Source organism: Ambystoma mexicanum, chromosome 11 (genome assembly GCF_040938575.1).
Source record: "Ambystoma mexicanum isolate Mex_15411 chromosome 11, UKY_AmexF1_1, whole genome shotgun sequence".
Classification (NCBI taxonomy): domain Eukaryota; kingdom Metazoa; phylum Chordata; class Amphibia; order Caudata; family Ambystomatidae; genus Ambystoma; species Ambystoma mexicanum.
This window is the reverse complement of record NC_090934.1, coordinates 33,929,000-33,949,531: the sequence shown is the minus strand read 5'-3', so window position 1 is coordinate 33,949,531 and position 20,532 is coordinate 33,929,000.

The window sequence follows — 20,532 nt, the reverse complement described above, 5'->3', positions numbered from 1 at the left end:
GCTGCTGAGTGCTTAGCTCTAGGGGTGTGAGGCAGAGGCAGCACACACATGGTGATGCATCTTTAGCTCTAGAGGCGTGAGGCAGAGGCAGCACACACAGTGATGAGTCTTTAGCTCTAGAGGCGTGAGGCAGAGGAGGCAGCACACACATGGTGATGAGTCTTTAGCTCTAGGGTGGTGAGGCAGAGGCAGCACACACATGGTGATGTGTCTTTAGCTCTAGGGGCGTGAGGCAGAGGCAGCACACACATGGTGCTGAATGTTTAGCTCTAAGGGTGTGAGGAAGAGGCAGCACACACATGGTGATGTGTCTTTAGCTCTAGGGGCGTGAGGTAGAGGTAGCACACACATGGTGATGAGTCTTTAGCTTTAGGAGCATGAGGCAGAGCAGCACGCACATGGTGATGAGTCTTTAGCTCTAGGGGTGTGAGGTAGAGGTAGCACACACATGGTGATGAGTCTTTAGCTCTAGGAGCATGAGGCAGAGCAGCACGCACATGGTGATGAGTGTTTAGCTCTAGGGGTGTGAGGAAGAGGCAGCACACACATGGTGATGAGTCTTTAGCTCTAGAAGCATGAGGCAGAGGCAGCACACACATGGTGATGAGTCTTTAGCTCTAGAGGCGTGAGGCAGAGGAGGCAGCACACACATGGTGATGAGTCTTTAGCTCTAGGGGTGTGAGGAAGAGGCAGCACACACATGGTGATGTGTCTTTAGCTCTAGGGGCGTGAGGCAGAGGCAGCACACACATGGTGCTGAGTGTTTAGCTCTAGGGGTGTGAGGAAGAGGCAGCACACACATGGTGATGTGTCTTTAGCTCTAGAGGCGTGAGGCAGAGGCAGCACACACATGGTGATGAGTCATTAGCTCTAGGAGCATGAGGCAGAGGCAGCACACACATGGTGATGAGTCTTTAGCTCTAGAGGCGTGAGGCAGAGGAGGCAGCACACACATGGTGATGAGTCTTTAGCTCTAGGGTGGTGAGGCAGAGGCAGCACACACATGGTGCTGAGTGTTTAGCTCTAGGGGTGTGAGGCAGAGGCGGCACACACATGGTGCTGAGTGTTTAGCTCTAGGGGTGTGAGGCAGAGGCGGCACACACATGCTGATGTGTCTTTAGCTCTAGAGGCGTGAGGCAGAGGCAGCACACACATGGTGATGAGTCTTTAGCTCTAGGAGCATGAGGCAGAGGCAGCACACACATGGTGTTGAGGCTTTAGCTCTAGGGGCGTGTGGAAGAGGGAACACCCAATGGTGATACGTCTTTAGCTCTAGGGGCGTGAGGCAGAGGCGGCACACACGTGGTGCTGAGTGTTTAGCTCTAGGGGCGTGAGGCAGAGGAGGCACACACGTGGTGCTGAGTGTTTAGCTCTAGGGGCGTGAGGCAGAGGCGGCACACACGTGGTGCTGAGTGTTTAGCTCTAGGGGCGTGAGGCAGAGGCGGCACACATGTGGTGCTGAGTGTTTAGCTCTAGGGGCGTGAGGCATAGGCGGCACTCACGTGGTGCTGAGTCTTTAGCTCTAGGGGCGTGAGGCAGAGGCGGCACACACATGGTGCTGAGTCTTTAGCTCTAGGGGCGTGAGGCAGAGGCGGCACACACATGGTGCTGAGTCTTTAGCTCTAGGGGCGTGTGGAAGAGGGAACACCCAATGGTGATACGTCTTTAGCTCTAGGGGCGTGAGGCAGAGGCGGCACACACGTGGTGCTGAGAGTTTAGCTCTAGGGGCGTGAGGCAGAGGAGCACACACGTGGTGCTGAGTGTTTAGCTCTAGGGGCGTGAGGCAGAGGGGGCACACACGTGGTGCTGAGTGTTTAGCTCTAGGGGCGTGAGGCAGAGGCGGCACACACGTGGTGCTGAGTGTTTAGCTCTAGGGGCGTGAGGCATAGGCGGCACTCACATGGTGCTGAGTCTTTAGCTCTAGGGGCGTGAGGCAGAGGCGGCACACACATGGTGCTGAGTCTTTAGCTCTAGGGGCGTGAGGCAGAGGCGGCACACACATGGTGCTGAGTCTTTAGCTCTAGGGGCGTGAGGCAGAGGCGGCACACACATGGTGCTGAGTCTTTAGCTCTAGGGGCGTGAGGCAGAGGCGGCACACACATGGTGCTGAGTCTTTAGCTCTAGGGGCGTGAGGCAGAGGCGGCACACACATGGTGATGCGTCTTTAGCTCTAGGGGCGTGAGGTAGAGGCGGCACACACATGGTGATGCGTGTTTAGCTCTAGGGGCGTGAGGCAGAGGCGGCACACACATTTTGCTGACTGTTTAGCTCTAGGGGCGTGAGGCAGAGGCGGCACACACATGGTGCTGAGTCTTTAGCTCTAGGGGCGTGAGGCAGAGGCGGCACACACATGGTGCTGAGTCTTTAGCTCTAGGGGCGTGAGTCAGAGGAGGCACACACATGGTGATGAGTCTTTAGCTCTAGGGGCGTGAGGCAGAGGCGGCACACACATGGTGATGAGTCTTTAGCTCTAGGGGCGTGAGGCAGAGGCGGCACACACATGGTGATGAGTCTTTAGCTCTAGGGGCGTGAGGCAGAGGCGGCACACACATGGTGATGCGTCTTTAGCTCTAGGGGCGTGACGCAGAGGCGGCACACACATGGTGATGCGTCTTTAGATCTAGGGGCGTGAGGCAGAGGCGGCACACACATGGTGATGCGTCTTTAGCTCTAGGGGCGTGAGGCAGAGGCGGCACACACATGGTGCTGACTGTTTAGCTCTAGGGGCGTGAGGCAGAGGCGGCACACACATGGTGCTGACTGTTTAGCTCTAGGGGCGTGAGGCAGAGGCGGCACACACATGGTGCTGACTGTTTAGCTCTAGGGGCGTGAGGCAGAGGCGGCACACACATGGTGCTGACTGTTTAGCTCTAGGGGCGTGAGGCAGAGGCGGCACACACATGGTGATGAGTCTTTAGCTCTAGAGGCGTGAGGCAGAGGCGGCACACACATGGTGCTGACTGTTTAGCTCAAGGGGCGTGAGGCAGAGGCGGCACACACATGGTGATGAGTCTTTAGCTCTAGGGGCGTGAGGCAGAGGCGGCACACACATGGTGCTGAGTCTTTAGCTCTAGGGGCGTGAGGCAGAGGCGGCACACACATGGTGATGCGTCTTTAGCTCTAGGGGCGTGAGGCAGAGGCGGCACACACATGGTGATGCGTGTTTAGCTCTAGGGGCGTGAGGCAGAGGGGACACACACATGGTGCTGAGTCTTTAGCTCTAGGGGCGTGAGGCAGAGGCGGCACACACATGGTGCTGAGTCTTTAGCTCTAGGGGCGTGAGGCAGAGGAGGCACACACATGGTGATGAGTCTTTTGCTCTAGGGGCGTCAGGCAGAGGCGGCACACACATGGTGATGAGTCTTTAGCTCTAGGGGCGTGAGGCAGAGGTGGCACACACATGGTGATGAGTCTTTAGCTCTAGGGGCGTGAGGCAGAGACGGCACACACATGGTGATGAGTCTTTAGCTCTAGGGGCGTGAGGCAGAGGCGGCACACACATGGTGATGCGTATTTAGCTCTAGGGGCGTGAGGCAGAGGCGGCACACACATGGTGATGCGTCTTTAGCTCTAGGGGCGTGAGCCAGAGGCGGCACACACATGGTGTTGCGTCTTTAGCTCTAGGGGCGTGAGGCAGAGGCGGCACACACATGGTGCTGACTGTTTAGCTCTAGGGGCGTGAGGCAGAGGCGGCACACACATGGTGCTGACTGTTTAGCTCTAGGGGCGTGAGGCAGAGGCGGCACACGCATGGTGCTGACTATTTAGCTCTAGGGGCGTGAGGCAGAGGCGGCACACACATGGTGATGAGTCTTTAGCTCTAGAGGCGTGAGGCAGAGGCGGCACACACATGGTGCTGACTGTTTAGCTCTAGGGGCGTGAGGCAGAGGCGGCACACACATGGTGATGAGTCTTTGGCTCTAGAGGCATGAGGCAGAGGCGGCACACACATGGTGATGAGTCTTTAGCTCTAGGGGTGTGAGGAAGAGGCAGCACACACATGGTGATGTGTCTTTAGCTCTAGGGGCGTGAGGCAGAGGCAGCACACACATGGTGCTGAATGTTTAGCTCTAAGGGTGTGAGGAAGAGGCAGCACACACATGGTGATGTGTCTTTAGCTCTAGGGGCGTGAGGTAGAGGTAGCACACACATGGTGATGAGTCTTTAGCTTTAGGAGCATGAGGCAGAGCAGCACGCACATGGTGATGAGTCTTTAGCTCTAGGGGTGTGAGGTAGAGGTAGCACACACATGGTGATGAGTCTTTAGCTCTAGGAGCATGAGGCAGAGCAGCACGCACATGGTGATGAGTGTTTAGCTCTAGGGGTGTGAGGAAGAGGCAGCACACACATGGTGATGTGTCTTTAGCTCTAGAGGCGTGAGGCAGAGGCAGCACACACATGGTGATGAGTCTTTAGCTCTAGGAGCATGAGGCAGAGGCAGCACACACATGGTGATGAGTCTTTAGCTCTAGAGGCGTGAGGCAGAGGAGGCAGCACACACATGGTGATGAGTCTTTAGCTCTAGGGGTGTGAGGAAGAGGCAGCACACACATGGTGATGTGTCTTTAGCTCTAGGGGCGTGAGGCAGAGGCAGCACACACATGGTGCTGAGTGTTTAGCTCTAGGGGTGTGAGGAAGAGGCAGCACACACATGGTGATGTGTCTTTAGCTCTAGAGGCGTGAGGCAGAGGCAGCACACACATGGTGATGAGTCTTTAGCTCTAGGAGCATGAGGCAGAGGCAGCACACACATGGTGATGAGTCTTTAGCTCTAGAGGCGTGAGGCAGAGGAGGCAGCACACACATGGTGATGAGTCTTTAGCTCTAGGGTGGTGAGGCAGAGGCAGCACACACATGGTGCTGAGTGTTTAGCTCTAGGGGTGTGAGGCAGAGGCGGCACACACATGGTGCTGAGTGTTTAGCTCTAGGGGTGTGAGGCAGAGGCGGCACACACATGCTGATGTGTCTTTAGCTCTAGAGGCGTGAGGCAGAGGCAGCACACACATGGTGATGAGTCTTTAGCTCTAGGAGCATGAGGCAGAGGCAGCACACACATGGTGTTGAGGCTTTAGCTCTAGGGGCGTGTGGAAGAGGGAACACCCAATGGTGATACGTCTTTAGCTCTAGGGGCGTGAGGCAGAGGCGGCACACACGTGGTGCTGAGTGTTTAGCTCTAGGGGCGTGAGGCAGAGGAGGCACACACGTGGTGCTGAGTGTTTAGCTCTAGGGGCGTGAGGCAGAGGCGGCACACACGTGGTGCTGAGTGTTTAGCTCTAGGGGCGTGAGGCAGAGGCGGCACACATGTGGAGCTGAGTGTTTAGCTCTAGGGGCGTGAGGCATAGGCGGCACTCACGTGGTGCTGAGTCTTTAGCTCTAGGGGCGTGAGGCAGAGGCGGCACACACATTGTGCTGAGTCTTTAGCTCTAGGGGCGTGAGGCAGAGGCGGCACACACATGGTGCTGAGTCTTTAGCTCTAGGGGCGTGTGGAAGAGGGAACACCCAATGGTGATACGTCTTTAGCTCTAGGGGCGTGAGGCAGAGGCGGCACACACGTGGTGCTGAGAGTTTAGCTCTAGGGGCGTGAGGCAGAGGAGCACACACGTGGTGCTGAGTGTTTAGCTCTAGGGGCGTGAGGCAGAGGGGGCACACACGTGGTGCTGAGTGTTTAGCTCTAGGGGCGTGAGGCAGAGGCGGCACACACGTGGTGCTGAGTGTTTAGCTCTAGGGGCGTGAGGCATAGGCGGCACTCACATGGTAGTGAGTCTTTAGCTCTAGGGGCGTGAGGCAGAGGCGGCACACACATGGTGCTGAGTCTTTAGCTCTAGGGGCGTGAGGCAGAGGCGGCACACACATGGTGCTGAGTCTTTAGCTCTAGGGGCGTGAGGCAGAGGCGGCACACACATGGTGCTGAGTCTTTAGCTCTAGGGGCGTGAGGCAGAGGCGGCACACACATGGTGCTGAGTCTTTAGCTCTAGGGGCGTGAGGCAGAGGCGGCACACACATGGTGATGCGTCTTTAGCTCTAGTGGCGTGAGGCAGAGGCGGCACACACATGGTGATGCGTGTTTAGCTCTAGGGGCGTGAGGCAGAGGCGGCACACACATGGTGCTGACTGTTTAGCTCTAGGGGCGTGAGGCAGAGGCGGCACACACATGGTGCTGAGTCTTTAGCTCTAGGGGCGTGAGGCAGAGGCGGCACACACATGGTGCTGAGTCTTTAGCTCTAGGGGCGTGAGTCAGAGGAGGCACACACATGGTGATGAGTCTTTAGCTCTAGGGGCGTGAGGCAGAGGCGGCACACACATGGTGATGAGTCTTTAGCTCTAGGGGCGTGAGGCAGAGGCGGCACACACATGGTGCTGAGTCTTTAGCTCTAGGGGTGTGAGGCAGAGGCGGCACACACATGGTGATGCGTCTTTAGCTCTAGGGGCGTGACGCAGAGGCGGCACACACATGGTGATGCGTCTTTAGCTCTAGGGGCGTGAGGCAGAGGCGGCACACACATGGTGCTGACTGTTTAGCTCTAGGGGCGTGAGGCAGAGGCGGCACACACATGGTGCTGACTGTTTAGCTCTAGGGGCGTGAGGCAGAGGCGGCACACACATGGTGCTGACTGTTTAGCTCTAGGGGCGTGAGGCAGAGGCGGCACACACATGGTGCTGACTGTTTAGCTCTAGGGGCGTGAGGCAGAGGCGGCACACACATGGTGATGAGTCTTTAGCTCTAGAGGCGTGAGGCAGAGGCGGCACACACATGGTGCTGAGTGTTTAGCTCAAGGGGCGTGAGGCAGAGGCGGCACACACATGGTGATGAGTCTTTAGCTCTAGGGGCGTGAGGCAGAGGCGGCACACACATGGTGCTGAGTCTTTAGCTCTAGGGGCGTGAGGCAGAGGCGGCACACACATGGTGATGCGTCTTTAGCTCTAGGGGCGTGAGGCAGAGGCGGCACACACATGGTGATGCGTGTTTAGCTCTAGGGGCGTGAGGCAGAGGGGACACACACATGGTGCTGAGTCTTTAGCTCTAGGGGCGTGAGGCAGAGGCGGCACACACATGGTGCTGAGTCTTTAGCTCTAGGGGCGTGAGGCAGAGGAGGCACACACATGGTGATGAGTCTTTTGCTCTAGGGGCATCAGGCAGAGGCGGCACACACATGGTGATGAGTCTTTAGCTCTAGGGGCGTGAGGCAGAGGCGGCACACACATGGTGATGAGTCTTTAGCTCTAGGGGCGTGAGGCAGAGACGGCACACACATGGTGATGAGTCTTTAGCTCTAGGGGCGTGAGGCAGAGGCGGCACACACATGGTGATGCGTATTTAGCTCTAGGGCGTGAGGCAGAGGCGGCACACACATGGTGATGCGTCTTTAGCTCTAGGGGCGTGAGCCAGAGGCGGCACACACATGGTGTTGCGTCTTTAGCTCTAGGGGCGTGAGGCAGAGGCGGCACACACATGGTGCTGACTGTTTAGCTCTAGGGGCGTGAGGCAGAGGCGGCACACACATGGTGCTGACTGTTTAGCTCTAGGGGCGTGAGGCAGAGGCGGCACACGCATGGTGCTGACTATTTAGCTCTAGGGGCGTGAGGCAGAGGCGGCACACACATGGTGATGAGTCTTTAGCTCTAGAGGCGTGAGGCAGAGGCGGCACACACATGGTGCTGACTGTTTAGCTCTAGGGGCGTGAGGCAGAGGCGGCACACACATGGTGATGAGTCTTTGGCTCTAGAGGCATGAGGCAGAGGCGGCACACACATGGTGATGAGTCTTTAGCTCTAGGGGCGTGAGGCAGAGGAGGCACACACATGATGATGAGTCTTTAGCTCTAGGGGCATGAGGCAGAGGCAGCACACACATGGTGATGAGTCTTTAGCTCTAGAGGCGTGAGGCAGAGGCAGCACACACATGGTGATGAGTGTTTAGCTCTAGAGGCGTGAGGCAGAGGAGGCACACACATGGTGATGTGTCTTTATATCTAGGGGCGTGAGGTAGAGGCAGCACACACATGGTGCTGAGTGTTTAGCTCTAGAGGTGTGAGGCAGAGGCAGCACACACATGGTGATGAGTCTTTACCTCTAGGGGCATGATGCAGAGGCAGCACACACATGGTGTTGAGTGTTTAGCTCTAGGGGCGTGAGACAGAGAAGCACACACATGGTGATGAGTCTTTAGCTCTAGGGGTGTGAGGAAGACACAGCACACATATGGTGATGAGTCTTTAGCTGTAGGGGTGTGAGGCAGAGGCAGCACACACATGGTGCTGAGTGTTTAGCACTAGAGGTGTGAGGCAGAGGCAGCACACACATGGTGATGAGTCTTTAGCTCTAGGGGTGTGAGGAAGAGGCAGCACACATATGGTGATGAGTCTTTAGCTCTAGGGATGTGAGGAAGAGGCAGCACACACATGGTGATGAGTCTTTACCTCTAGGGGCGTGATGCAGAGGCAGCACACACATGGTGTTCAGTGTTTAGCTCTAGGGGCGTGAGGTAGAGGTAGCACACACATGGTGTTGAGGCTTTTGCTCGTGAGGTAGAGGCAGCACACACATGGTGTGGAGTCGTTATCTCTAGGGGCATGAGACAGAGAAGCACATGCATGGTGATGTGTCTTTAGCTCTAGGGGTGTGAGGAAGAGGCAGCACACACATGGTGATGAGTCTTTAGCTCTAGGGGTGTGAGGAAGAGGCAGCACACACATGGTGATGAGTCTTTAGCCTTAGGGTGTGAGGAAGAGGCAGCCCACACATGGTGATGAGTCTTTAGCTCTAGGGGTGTGAGGAAGAGGCAGCACACACATGGTGATGAGTCTTTAGCTCTAGGGGCGTGAGGCAGAGGCAGCACACACATGGTGCTGAGTGTTTAGCTCTAGAGGCGTGAGGCAGAGGAGGCACACACATGGTGATGAGTCTTTAGCTCTAGGTGCGTGAGGCAGAGGAGGCACACACATGGTGTTGAGTCTTTAGCTCTAGGGGTGTGAGGCAGAGGCAGCACACACATGGTGATGAGTCTTTAGCTCTAAGGGTGTGAGGAACAGGCAGCACACACATGGTGATGAGTCTTTAGCTCTAGGGGCATGAGGCAGAGGCAGCACACACATAGTGCTGAGTGCTTAGCTCTAGGGGTGTGAGGCAGAGGCGGCACACACATGGTGATGGGTCTTTAGCTCTAGGGGCGTGAGGCAGAGGCAGCACACACATGGTGATGAGTCTTTAGCTCTAGGGGCATGAGGCAGAGGAGGCACACACATGGTGATGAGTCTTTAGCTCTAAGGGCGTGAGGCAGAGAAGCACATGCATGGTGATGAGTCTTTAGCTCTAGGGGTGTGAGGAAGAGGCAGCACACACATGGTGATGCGTCTTTAGCTCTAGGGGCGTGAGGCAGAGGCGGCACACACATGGTGATGAGTCTTTAGCCTTAGGGTGTGAGGAAGAGGCAGCCCACACATGGTGATGAGTCTTTAGCTCTAGGGGTGTGAGGAAGAGGCAGCACACACATGGTGATGAGTCTTTAGCTCTAGGGGCGTGAGGCAGAGGCGGCACACACATGGTGCTGAGTGTTTAGCTCTAGAGGCGTGAGGCAGAGGAGGCACACACATGGTGATGAGTCTTTAGCTCTAGGTGTGTGAGGCAGAGGAGGCACACACATGGTGTTGAGTCTTTAGCTCTAGGGGTGTGAGGCAGAGGCAGCACACACATGGTGATGAGTCTTTAGCTCTAAGGGTGTGAGGAACAGGCAGCACACACATGGTGATGAATCTTTAGCTCTAGGGGCATGAGGCAGAGGCAGCACACACATGGTGCTGAGTGCTTAGCTCTAGGGGTGTGAGGCAGAGGCAGCACACACATGGTGATGGGTCTTTAGCTCTAGGGGCGTGAGGCAGAGGCAGCACACACATGGTGATGAGTCTTTAGCTCTAGGGGCATGAGGCAGAGGAGGCACACACATGGTGATGAGTCTTTAGCTTTAGGGGCGTGAGGCAGAGGCAGCACACACATGGTGATGTGTCTTTAGCTCTAGGGTCGTGAGGCAGAGGCAGCACACACATGGAGATGTGTCTTTAACTCTAGGGGCGTGAGGCAGAGGCAGCACACACATGGTGTTGAGTGTTTAGCTCTAGGGGCGTGAGGTAGAGGTAGCACACACATGGTGTTGAGGCTTTAGCTCGTGAGGTAGAGGCAGCACACACATGGTGATGAGTCTTTAGCTCTAGGGGCGTGAGGCAGAGGCAGCACACACATGGTGATGTGTCTTTAGCTCTAGGGGCGTGAGGCAGAGGCAGCACACACATGGTGTTGAGTGTTTAGCTCTAGGGGCGTGAGGTAGAGGTAGCACGCACATGGTGTTGAGGCTTTAGCTCGTGAGGTAGAGGCAGCACACACATGGTGATGTGCCTTTAGCTCTAGGGGCGTGAGGCAGAGGAGGCACACACATGGTGATGAGTCTTTAGCTCTAGGGGCATGAGGTAGAGGCAGCACACACATGGTGTTGAGTCTTTAGCTCTAGGAGCATGAGGCAGAGGCAGCACACACATGGTGATGAGTCTTTAGCTCTAGGGGTGTGAGGAAGAGGCAGCACACACATGGTGATGAGTCTTTAGCTCTGGGGCATGAGGCAGAGGAGGCACATACATGGTGATGAGTCTTTAGCTCTAGGGGCTTGAGGCAGAGGCAGCACACACATGGTGATGTGTCTTTAGCTCTAGGGGCGTAAGGCAGAGGCAGCACACACATGGTGTTGAGTCTTTAGCTCTAGGGACGTGAGGCAGAGCAGCACGCACATGGTGATGAGTCTTTAGCTCTAGGGGTGTGAGGTAGAGGTAGCACACACATGGTGATGAGTCTTTAGCTCTAGGAGCATGAGGCAGAGCAGCACACACATGGTGATGAGTGTTTAGCTCTAGGGGTGTGAGGTAGAGGTAGCACACACATGGTGATGAGTCTTTAGCTCTAGGAGCATGAGGCAGAGCAGCACGCACATGGTGATGAGTCTTTAGCTCTAGGGGTGTGAGGTAGAGGTAGCACACACATGGTGATGAGTCTTTAGCTCTAGGAGCATGAGGCAGAGCAGCACGCACATGGTGATGAGTGTTTAGCTCTAGGGGTGTGAGGAAGAGGCAGCACACACATGGTGATGTGTCTTTAGCTCTAGAGGCGTGAGGCAGAGGCAGCACACACATGGTGATGAGTCTTTAGCTCTAGGAGCATGAGGCAGAGGCAGCACACACATGGTGATGAGTCTTTAGCTCTAGAGGCGTGAGGCAGAGGAGGCAGCACACACATGGTGATGAGTCTTTAGCTCTAGGGGTGTGAGGAAGAGGCAGCACACACATGGTGATGTGTCTTTAGCTCTAGGGGCGTGAGGCAGAGGCAGCACACACATGGTGCTGAGTGTTTAGCTCTAGGGGTGTGAGGAAGAGGCAGCACACACATGGTGATGTGTCTTTAGCTCTAGAGGCGTGAGGCAGAGGCAGCACACACATGGTGATGAGTCTTTAGCTCTAGGAGCATGAGGCAGAGGCAGCACACACATGGTGATGAGTCTTTAGCTCTAGAGGCGTGAGGCAGAGGAGGCAGCACACACATGGTGATGAGTCTTTAGCTCTAGGGTGGTGAGGCAGAGGCAGCACACACATGGTGATGAGTCTTTAGCTCTAGGGGTGTGAGGCAGAGGCGGCACACACATGGTGCTGAGTGTTTAGCTCTAGGGGTGTGAGGCAGAGGCGGCACACACATGCTGATGTGTCTTTAGCTCTAGAGGCGTGAGGCAGAGGCAGCACACACATGGTGATGAGCCTTTAGCTCTAGGAGCATGAGGCAGAGGCAGCACACACATGGTGTTGAGGCTTTAGCTCTAGGGGCGTGTGGAAGAGGGAACACCCAATGGTGATACGTCTTTAGCTCTAGGGGCGTGAGGCAGAGGTGGCACACACGTGGTGCTGAGTGTTTAGCTCTAGGGGCGTGAGGCAGAGGAGGCACACACGTGGTGCTGAGTGTTTAGCTCTAGGGGCGTGAGGCAGAGGCGGCACACACGTGGTGCTGAGTGTTTAGCTCTAGGGGCGTGAGGCAGAGGCGGCACACATGTGGTGCTGAGTGTTTAGTTCTAGGGGCGTGAGGCATAGGCGGCACTCACGTGGTGCTGAGTCTTTAGCTCTAGGGGCGTGAGGCAGAGGCGGCACACACATGTGTGCTGAGTCTTTAGCTCTAGGGGCGTGTGGAAGAGGGAACACCCAATGGTGATACGTCTTTAGCTCTAGGGGCGTGAGGCAGAGGCGGCACACACGTGGTGCTGAGAGTTTAGCTCTAGGGGCGTGAGGCAGAGGAGGCACACACGTGGTGCTGAGTGTTTAGCTCTAGGGGCGTGAGGCAGAGGGGGCACACACGTGGTGCTGAGTGTTTAGCTCTAGGGGCGTGAGGCAGAGGCGGCACACACGTGGTGCTGAGTGTTTAGCTCTAGGGGCGTGAGGCATAGGCGGCACTCACGTGGTGCTGAGTCTTTAGCTCTAGGGGCGTGAGGCAGAGGCTGCACACACATGGTGCTGAGTCTTTAGCTCTAGGGGCGTGAGGCAGAGGCGGCACACACATGGTGCTGAGTCTTTAGCTCTAGGGGCGTGAGGCAGAGGCGGCACACACATGGTGCTGAGTCTTTAGCTCTAGGGGCGTGAGGCAGAGGCGGCACACACATGGTGCTGAGTCTTTAGCTCTAGGGGCGTGAGGCAGAGGCGGCACACACATGGTGATGCGTCTTTAGCTCTAGGGGCGTGAGGCAGAGGCGGCACACACATGGTGATGCGTGTTTAGCTCTAGGGGCGTGAGGCAGAGGCGGCACACACATGGTGCTGACTGTTTAGCTCTAGGGGCGTGAGGCAGAGGCGGCACACACATGGTGCTGAGTCTTTAGCTCTAGGGGCGTGAGGCAGAGGCGGCACACACATGGTGCTGAGTCTTTAGCTCTAGGGGCGTGAGTCAGAGGAGGCACACACATGGTGATGAGTCTTTAGCTCTAGGGGCGTGAGGCAGAGGCGGCACACACATGGTGATGAGTCTTTAGCTCTAGGGGCGTGAGGCAGAGGCGGCACACACATGGTGATGCGTCTTTAGCTCTAGGGGCGTGAGGCAGAGGCTCTTTAGCTCTAGGGGCGTGAGGCAGAGGCGGCACACACATGGTGCTGAGTCTTTAGCTCTAGGGGCGTGAGGCAGAGGAGGCACACACATGGTGATGAGTCTTTTGCTCTAGGGCGTCAGGCAGAGGCGGCACACACATGGTGATGAGTCTTTAGCTCTAGGGGCGTGAGGCAGAGGCGGCACACACATGGTGATGAGTCTTTAGCTCTAGGGGCGTGAGGCAGAGACGGCACACACATGGTGATGAGTCTTTAGCTCTAGGGGCGTGAGGCAGAGGCGGCACACACGTGGTGATGCGTATTTAGCTCTAGGGGCGTGAGGCAGAGGCGGCACACACATGGTGATGCGTCTTTAGCTCCAGGGGCGTGAGCCAGAGGCGGCACACACATGGTGTTGCGTCTTTAGCTCTAGGGGCGTGAGGCAGAGGCGGCACACACATGGTGCTGACTGTTTAGCTCTAGGGGCGTGAGGCAGAGGCGGCACACGCATGGTGCTGACTGTTTAGCTCTAGGGGCGTGAGGCAGAGGCGGCACACGCATGGTGCTGAGTCTTTAGCTCTAGGGGCGTGAGGCAGAGGCGGCACACACATGGTAATGAGTCTTTAGCTCTAGAGGCGTGAGGCAGAGGCGGCACACACATGGTGCTGACTGTTTAGCTCTAGGGGCGTGAGGCAGAGGCGGCACACACATGGTGATGAGTCTTTAGCTCTAGAGGCATGAGGCAGAGGCGGCACACACATGGTGATGAGTCTTTAGCTCTAGGGGCGTGAGGCAGAGGAGGCACACACATGATGATGAGTCTTTAGCTCTAGGGGCATGAGGCAGAGGCAGCACACACATGGTGATGAGTCTTTAGCTCTAGAGGCATGAGGCAGAGGTGGCACACACATGGTGATGAGTCTTTAGCTCTAGGGGCGTGAGGCAGAGGCAGCACACACATGGTGATGAGTGTTTAGCTCTAGAGGCGTGAGGCAGAGGAGGCACACACATGGTGATGTGTCTTTATCTCTAGGGGCGTGAGGTAGAGGCAGCACACACATGGTGCTGAGTGTTTAGCTCTAGAGTTGTGAGGCAGAGGCAGCACACACATGGTGATGAGTCTTTACCTCTAGGGGCATGATGCAGAGGCAGCACACACATGGTGTTGAGTGTTTAGCTCTAGGGGCGTGAGACAGAGAAGCACACACATGGTGATGAGTCTTTAGCTCTAGGGGTGTGAGGAAGACGCAGCACACATATGGTGATGAGTCTTTAGCTGTAGGGGTGTGAGGCAGAGGCAGCACACACATGGTGCTGAGTGTTTAGCACTAGAGGTGTGAGGCAGAGGCAGCACACACATGGTGATGAGTCTTTAGCTCTAGGGGTGTGAGGAAGAGGCAGCACACATATGGTGATGAGTCTTTAGCTCTAGGGATGTGAGGAAGAGGCAGCACACACATGGTGATGAGTCTTTACCTCTAGGGGCGTGATGCAGAGGCAGCACACACATGGTGTTCAGTGTTTAGCTCTAGGGGCGTGAGGTAGAGGTAGCACACACATGGTGTTGAGGCTTTTGCTCGTGAGGTAGAGGCAGCACACACATGGTGTTGAGTCGTTATCTCTAGGGGCATGAGACAGAGAAGCACATGCATGGTGATGTGTCTTTAGCTCTAGGGGTGTGAGGAAGAGGCAGCACACACATGGTGATGAGTCTTTAGCTCTAGGGGTGTGAGGAAGAGGCAGCACACACATGGTGATGAGTCTTTAGCCTTAGGGTGTGAGGAAGAGGCAGCCCACACATGGTGATGAGTCTTTAGCTCTAGGGGTGTGAGGAAGAGGCAGCACACACATGGTGATGAGTCTTTAGCTCTAGGGGCGTGAGGCAGAGGCAGCACACACATGGTGCTGAGTGTTTAGCTCTAGAGGCGTGAGGCAGAGGAGGCACACACATGGTGATGAGTCTTTAGCTCTAGGTGCGTGAGGCAGAGGAGGCACACACATGGTGTTGAGTCTTTAGCTCTAGGGGTGTGAGGCAGAGGCAGCACACACATGGTGATGAGTCTTTAGCTCTAAGGGTGTGAGGAACAGGCAGCACACACATGGTGATGAGTCTTTAGCTCTAGGGGCATGAGGCAGAGGCAGCACACACATGGTGCTGAGTGCTTAGCTCTAGGGGTGTGAGGCAGAGGCGGCACACACATGGTGATGGGTCTTTAGCTCTAGGGGCGTGAGGCAGAGGCAGCACACACATGGTGATGAGTCTTTAGCTCTAGGGGCATGAGGCAGAGGAGGCACACACATTGTGATGAGTCTTTAGCTCTAGGGGCGTGAGGCAGAGAAGCACATGCATGGTGATGAGTCTTTAGCTCTAGGGGTGTGAGGAAGAGGCAGCACACACATGGTGATGCGTCTTTAGCTCTAGGGGCGTGAGGCAGAGGCGGCACACACATGGTGATGAGTCTTTAGCCTTAGGGTGTGAGGAAGAGGCAGCCCACACATGGTGATGAGTCTTTAGCTCTAGGGGTGTGAGGAAGAGGCAGCACACACATGGTGATGCATCTTTAGCTCTAGGGGCATGAGGCAGAGGCAGCACACACATGGTGCTGAGTGCTTAGCTCTAGGGGTGTGAGGCAGAGGCAGCACACACATGGTGATGGGTCTTTAGCTCTAGGGGCGTGAGGCAGAGGCAGCACACACATGGTGATGAGTCTTTAGCTCTAGGGGCATGAGGCAGAGGAGGCACACACATGGTGATGAGTCTTTAGCTTTAGGGGCGTGAGGCAGAGGCAGCACACACATGGAGATGTGTCTTTAGCTCTAGGGGCGTGAGGTAGAGGTAGCACACACATGGTGTTGAGGCTTTAGCTCGTGAGGTAGAGGCAGCACACACATGGTGATGAGTCTTTAGCTCTAGGGGCGTGAGGCAGAGGCAGCACACACATGGTGATGTGTCTTTAGCTCTAGGGGCGTGAGGCAGAGGAGGCACACACATGGTGATGAGTCTTTAGCTCTAGGGGCATGAGGTAGAGGCAGCACACACATGGTGTTGAGTCTTTAGCTCTAGGAGCATGAGGCAGAGGCAGCACACACATGGTGATGAGTCTTTAGCTCTAGGGGTGTGAGGAAGAGGCAGCACACACATGGTGATGAGTCTTTAGCTCTGGGGCATGGGGCAGAGGAGGCACATACATGGTGATGAGTCTTTAGCTCTAGGGGCTTGAGGCAGAGGCAGCACACACATGGTGATGTGTCTTTAGCTCTAGGGGCGTAAGGCAGAGGCAGCACACACATGGTGATGGGTCTTTAGCTCTAGGGGCGTGAGGCAGAGGCAGCACACACATGGTGATGAGTCTTTAGCTCTAGGGGCATGAGGCAGAGGAGGCACACACATGGTGATGAGTCTTTAGCTTTAGGGGCGTGAGGCAGAGGCAGCACACACATGGAGATGTGTCTTTAGCTCTAGGGGCGTGAGGTAGAGGTAGCACACACATGGTGTTGAGGCTTTAGCTCGTGAGGTAGAGGCAGCACACACATGGTGATGAGTCTTTAGCTCTAGGGGCGTGAGGCAGAGGCAGCACACACATGGTGATGTGTCTTTAGCTCTAGGGGCGTGAGGCAGAGGCAGCACACACATGGTGTTGAGTGTTTAGCTCTAGGGGCGTGTGGTAGAGGTAGCACGCACATGGTGTTGAGGCTTTAGCTCGTGAGGTAGAGGCAGCACACACATGGTGATGTGTCTTTAGCTCTAGGGGCGTGAGGCAGAGGAGGCACACACATGGTGATGAGTCTTTAGCTCTAGGGGCATGAGGTAGAGGCAGCACACACATGGTGTTGAGTCTTTAGCTCTAGGAGCATGAGGCAGAGGCAGCACACACATGGTGATGAGTCTTTAGCTCTAGGGGTGTGAGGAAGAGGCAGCACACACATGGTGATGAGTCTTTAGCTCTGGGGCATGGGGCAGAGGAGGCACATACATGGTGATGAGTCTTTAGCTCTAGGGGCTTGAGGCAGAGGCAGCACACACATGGTGATGTGTCTTTAGCTCTAGGGGCGTAAGGCAGAGGCAGCACACACATGGTGTTGAGTCTTTAGCTCTAGGGACGTGAGGCAGAGCAGCACGCACATGGTGATGAGTCTTTAGCTCTAGGGGTGTGAGGTAGAGGTAGCACACACATGGTGATGAGTCTTTAGCTCTAGGAGCATGAGGCAGAGCAGCACGCACATGGTGATGAGTGTTTAGCTCTAGGGGTGTGAGGTAGAGGTAGCACACACATGGTGATGAGTCTTTAGCTCTAGGAGCATGAGGCAGAGCAGCACGCACATGGTGATGAGTCTTTAGCTCTAGGGGTGTGAGATAGAGGTAGCACACACATGGTGATGAGTCTTTAGCTCTAGGAGCATGAGGCAGAGCAGCACGCACATGGTGATGAGTGTTTAGCTCTAGGGGTGTGAGGAAGAGGCAGCACACACATGGTGATGTGTCTTTAGCTCTAGAGGCGTGAGGCAGAGGCAGCACACACATGGTGATGAGTCTTTAGCTCTAGGAGCATGAGGCAGAGGCAGCACACACATGGTGATGAGTCTTTAGCTCTAGAGGCGTGAGGCAGAGGAGGCAGCACACACATGGTGATGAGTCTTTAGCTCTAGGGGTGTGAGGAAGAGGCAGCACACACATGGTGATGTGTCTTTAGCTCTAGGGGCGTGAGGCAGAGGCAGCACACACATGGTGCTGAGTGTTTAGCTCTAGGGGTGTGAGGAAGAGGCAGCACACACATGGTGATGTGTCTTTAGCTCTAGAGGCGTGAGGCAGAGGCAGCACACACATGGTGATGAGTCTTTAGCTCTAGGAGCATGAGGCAGAGGCAGCACACACATGGTGATGAGTCTTTAGCTCTAGAGGCGTGAGGCAGAGGAGGCAGCACACACATGGTGATGAGTCTTTAGCTCTAGGGTGGTGAGGCAGAGGCAGCACACACATGGTGATGAGTCTTTAGCTCTAGAGGTGTGAGGCAGAGGCGGCACACACATGGTGCTGAGTGTTTAGCTCTAGGGGTGTGAGGCAGAGGCCGCACACACATGCTGATGTGTCTTTAGCTCTAGAGGCGTGAGGCAGAGGCAGCACACACATGGTGATGAGTCTTTAGCTCTAGGAGCATGAGGCAGAGGCAGCACACACATGGTGTTGAGGCTTTAGCTCTAGGGGCGTGAGGCAGAGGCAGCACACACGTGGTGCTGAGTGTTTAGCTCTAGGGGCGTGAGGCAGAGGCGGCACACACGTGGTGCTGAGTGTTTAGCTCTAGGGGCGTGAGGCATAGGCGGCACTCACGTGGTGCTGAGTCTTTAGCTCTAGGGGCGTGAGGCAGAGGCGGCACACACATGGTGCTGAGTCTTTAGCTCTAGGGGCGTGAGGCAGAGGCGGCACACACATGGTGCTGAGTCTTTAGCTCTAGGGGCGTGTGGAAGAGGGAACACCCAATGGTGATACGTCTTTAGCTCTAGGGGCGTGAGGCAGAGGCGGCACACACGTGGTGCTGAGAGTTTAGCTCTAGGGGCGTGAGGCAGAGGAGGCACACACGTGGTGCTGAGTGTTTAGCTCTAGGGGCGTGAGGCAGAGGGGGCACACACGTGGTGCTGAGTGTTTAGCTCTAGGGGCGTGAGGCAGAGGCGGCACACACGTGGTGCTGAGTGTTTAGCTCTAGGGGCGTGAGGCATAGGCGGCACTCACGTGGTGCTGAGTCTTTAGCTCTAGGGGCGTGAGGCAGAGGCGGCACACACATGGTGCTGAGTCTTTAGCTCTAGGGGCGTGAGGCAGAGGCGGCACACACATGGTGCTGAGTCTTTAGCTCTAGGGGCGTGAGTCAGAGGAGGCACACACATGGTGCTGAGTCTTTAGCTCTAGGGGCGTGAGGCAGAGGCGGCACACACATGGTGATGAGTCTTTAGCTCTAGGGGCGTGAGGCAGAGGCGGCACACACATGGTGATGAGTCTTTAGCTCTAGGGGCGTGAGGCAGAGGCGGCACACACATGGTGATGCGTCTTTAGCTCTAGGGGCGTGAGGCAGAGGCGGCACACACATGGTGATGCGTCTTTAGCTCTAGGGGCGTGAGGCAGAGGCGGCACACACATGGTGATGCGTCTTTAGCTCTAGGGGCGTGGGGCAGAGGCGGCACACACATGGTGCTGACTGTTTAGCTCTAGGGGCGTGAGGCAGAGGCGGCACACACATGGTGCTGACTGTTTAGCTCTAGGGGCGTGAGGCAGAGGCGGCACACACATGGTGCTGACTGTTTAGCTCTAGGGGCGTGAGGCAGAGGCGGCACACACATGGTGCTGACTGTTTAGCTCTAGGGGCGTGAGGCAGAGGCGGCACACACATGGTGATGAGTCTTTAGCTCTAGAGGCGTGAGGCAGAGGCGGCACACACATGGTGCTGACTGTTTAGCTCAAGGGGCGTGAGGCAGAGGCGGCACACACATGGTGATGAGTCTTTAGCTCTAGGGGCGTGAGGCAGAGGAGGCACACACATGATGATGAGTCTTTAGCTCTAGGGGCGTGAGGCAGAGGCGGCACACACATGGTGCTGAGTCTTTAGCTCTAGGGGCGTGAGGCAGAGGCGGCACACACATGGTGATGCGTCTTTAGCTCTAGGGGCGTGAGGCAGAGGCGGCACACACATGGTGATGCGTGTTTAGCTCTAGGGGCGTGAGGCAGAGGGGACACACACATGGTGCTGAGTCTTTAGCTCTAGGGGCGTGAGGCAGAGGCGGCACACACATGGTGCTGAGTCTTTAGCTCTAGGGGCGTGAGGCAGAGGAGGCACACACATGGTGATGAGTCTTTTGCTCTAGGGGCGTCAGGCAGAGGCGGCACACACATGGTGATGAGTCTTTAGCTCTAGGGGCGTGAGGCAGAGGCGGCACACACATGGTGATGAGTCTTTAGCTCTAGGGGCGTGAGGCAGAGACGGCACACACATGGTGATGAGTCTTTAGCTCTAGGGGCGTGAGGCAGAGGCGGCACACACATGGTGATGCGTATTTAGCTCTAGGGGCGTGAGGCAGAGGCGGCACACACATGGTGATGCGTCTTTAGCTCTAGGGGCGTGAGCCAGAGGCGGCACACACATGGTGTTGCGTCTTTAGCTCTAGGGGCGTGAGGCAGAGGCGGCACACACATGGTGCTGACTGTTTAGCTCTAGGGGCGTGAGGCAGAGGCGGCACACACATGGTGCTGACTGTTTAGCTCTAGGGGCGTGAGGCAGAGGCGGCATACGCATGGTGCTGACTATTTAGCTCTAGGGGCGTGAGGCAGAGGCGGCACACACATGGTGATGAGTCTTTAGCTCTAGAGGCGTGAGGCAGAGGCGGCACACACATGGTGATGAGTCTTTAGCTCTAGGGGCGTGAGGCAGAGGAGGCACACACATGATGATGAGTC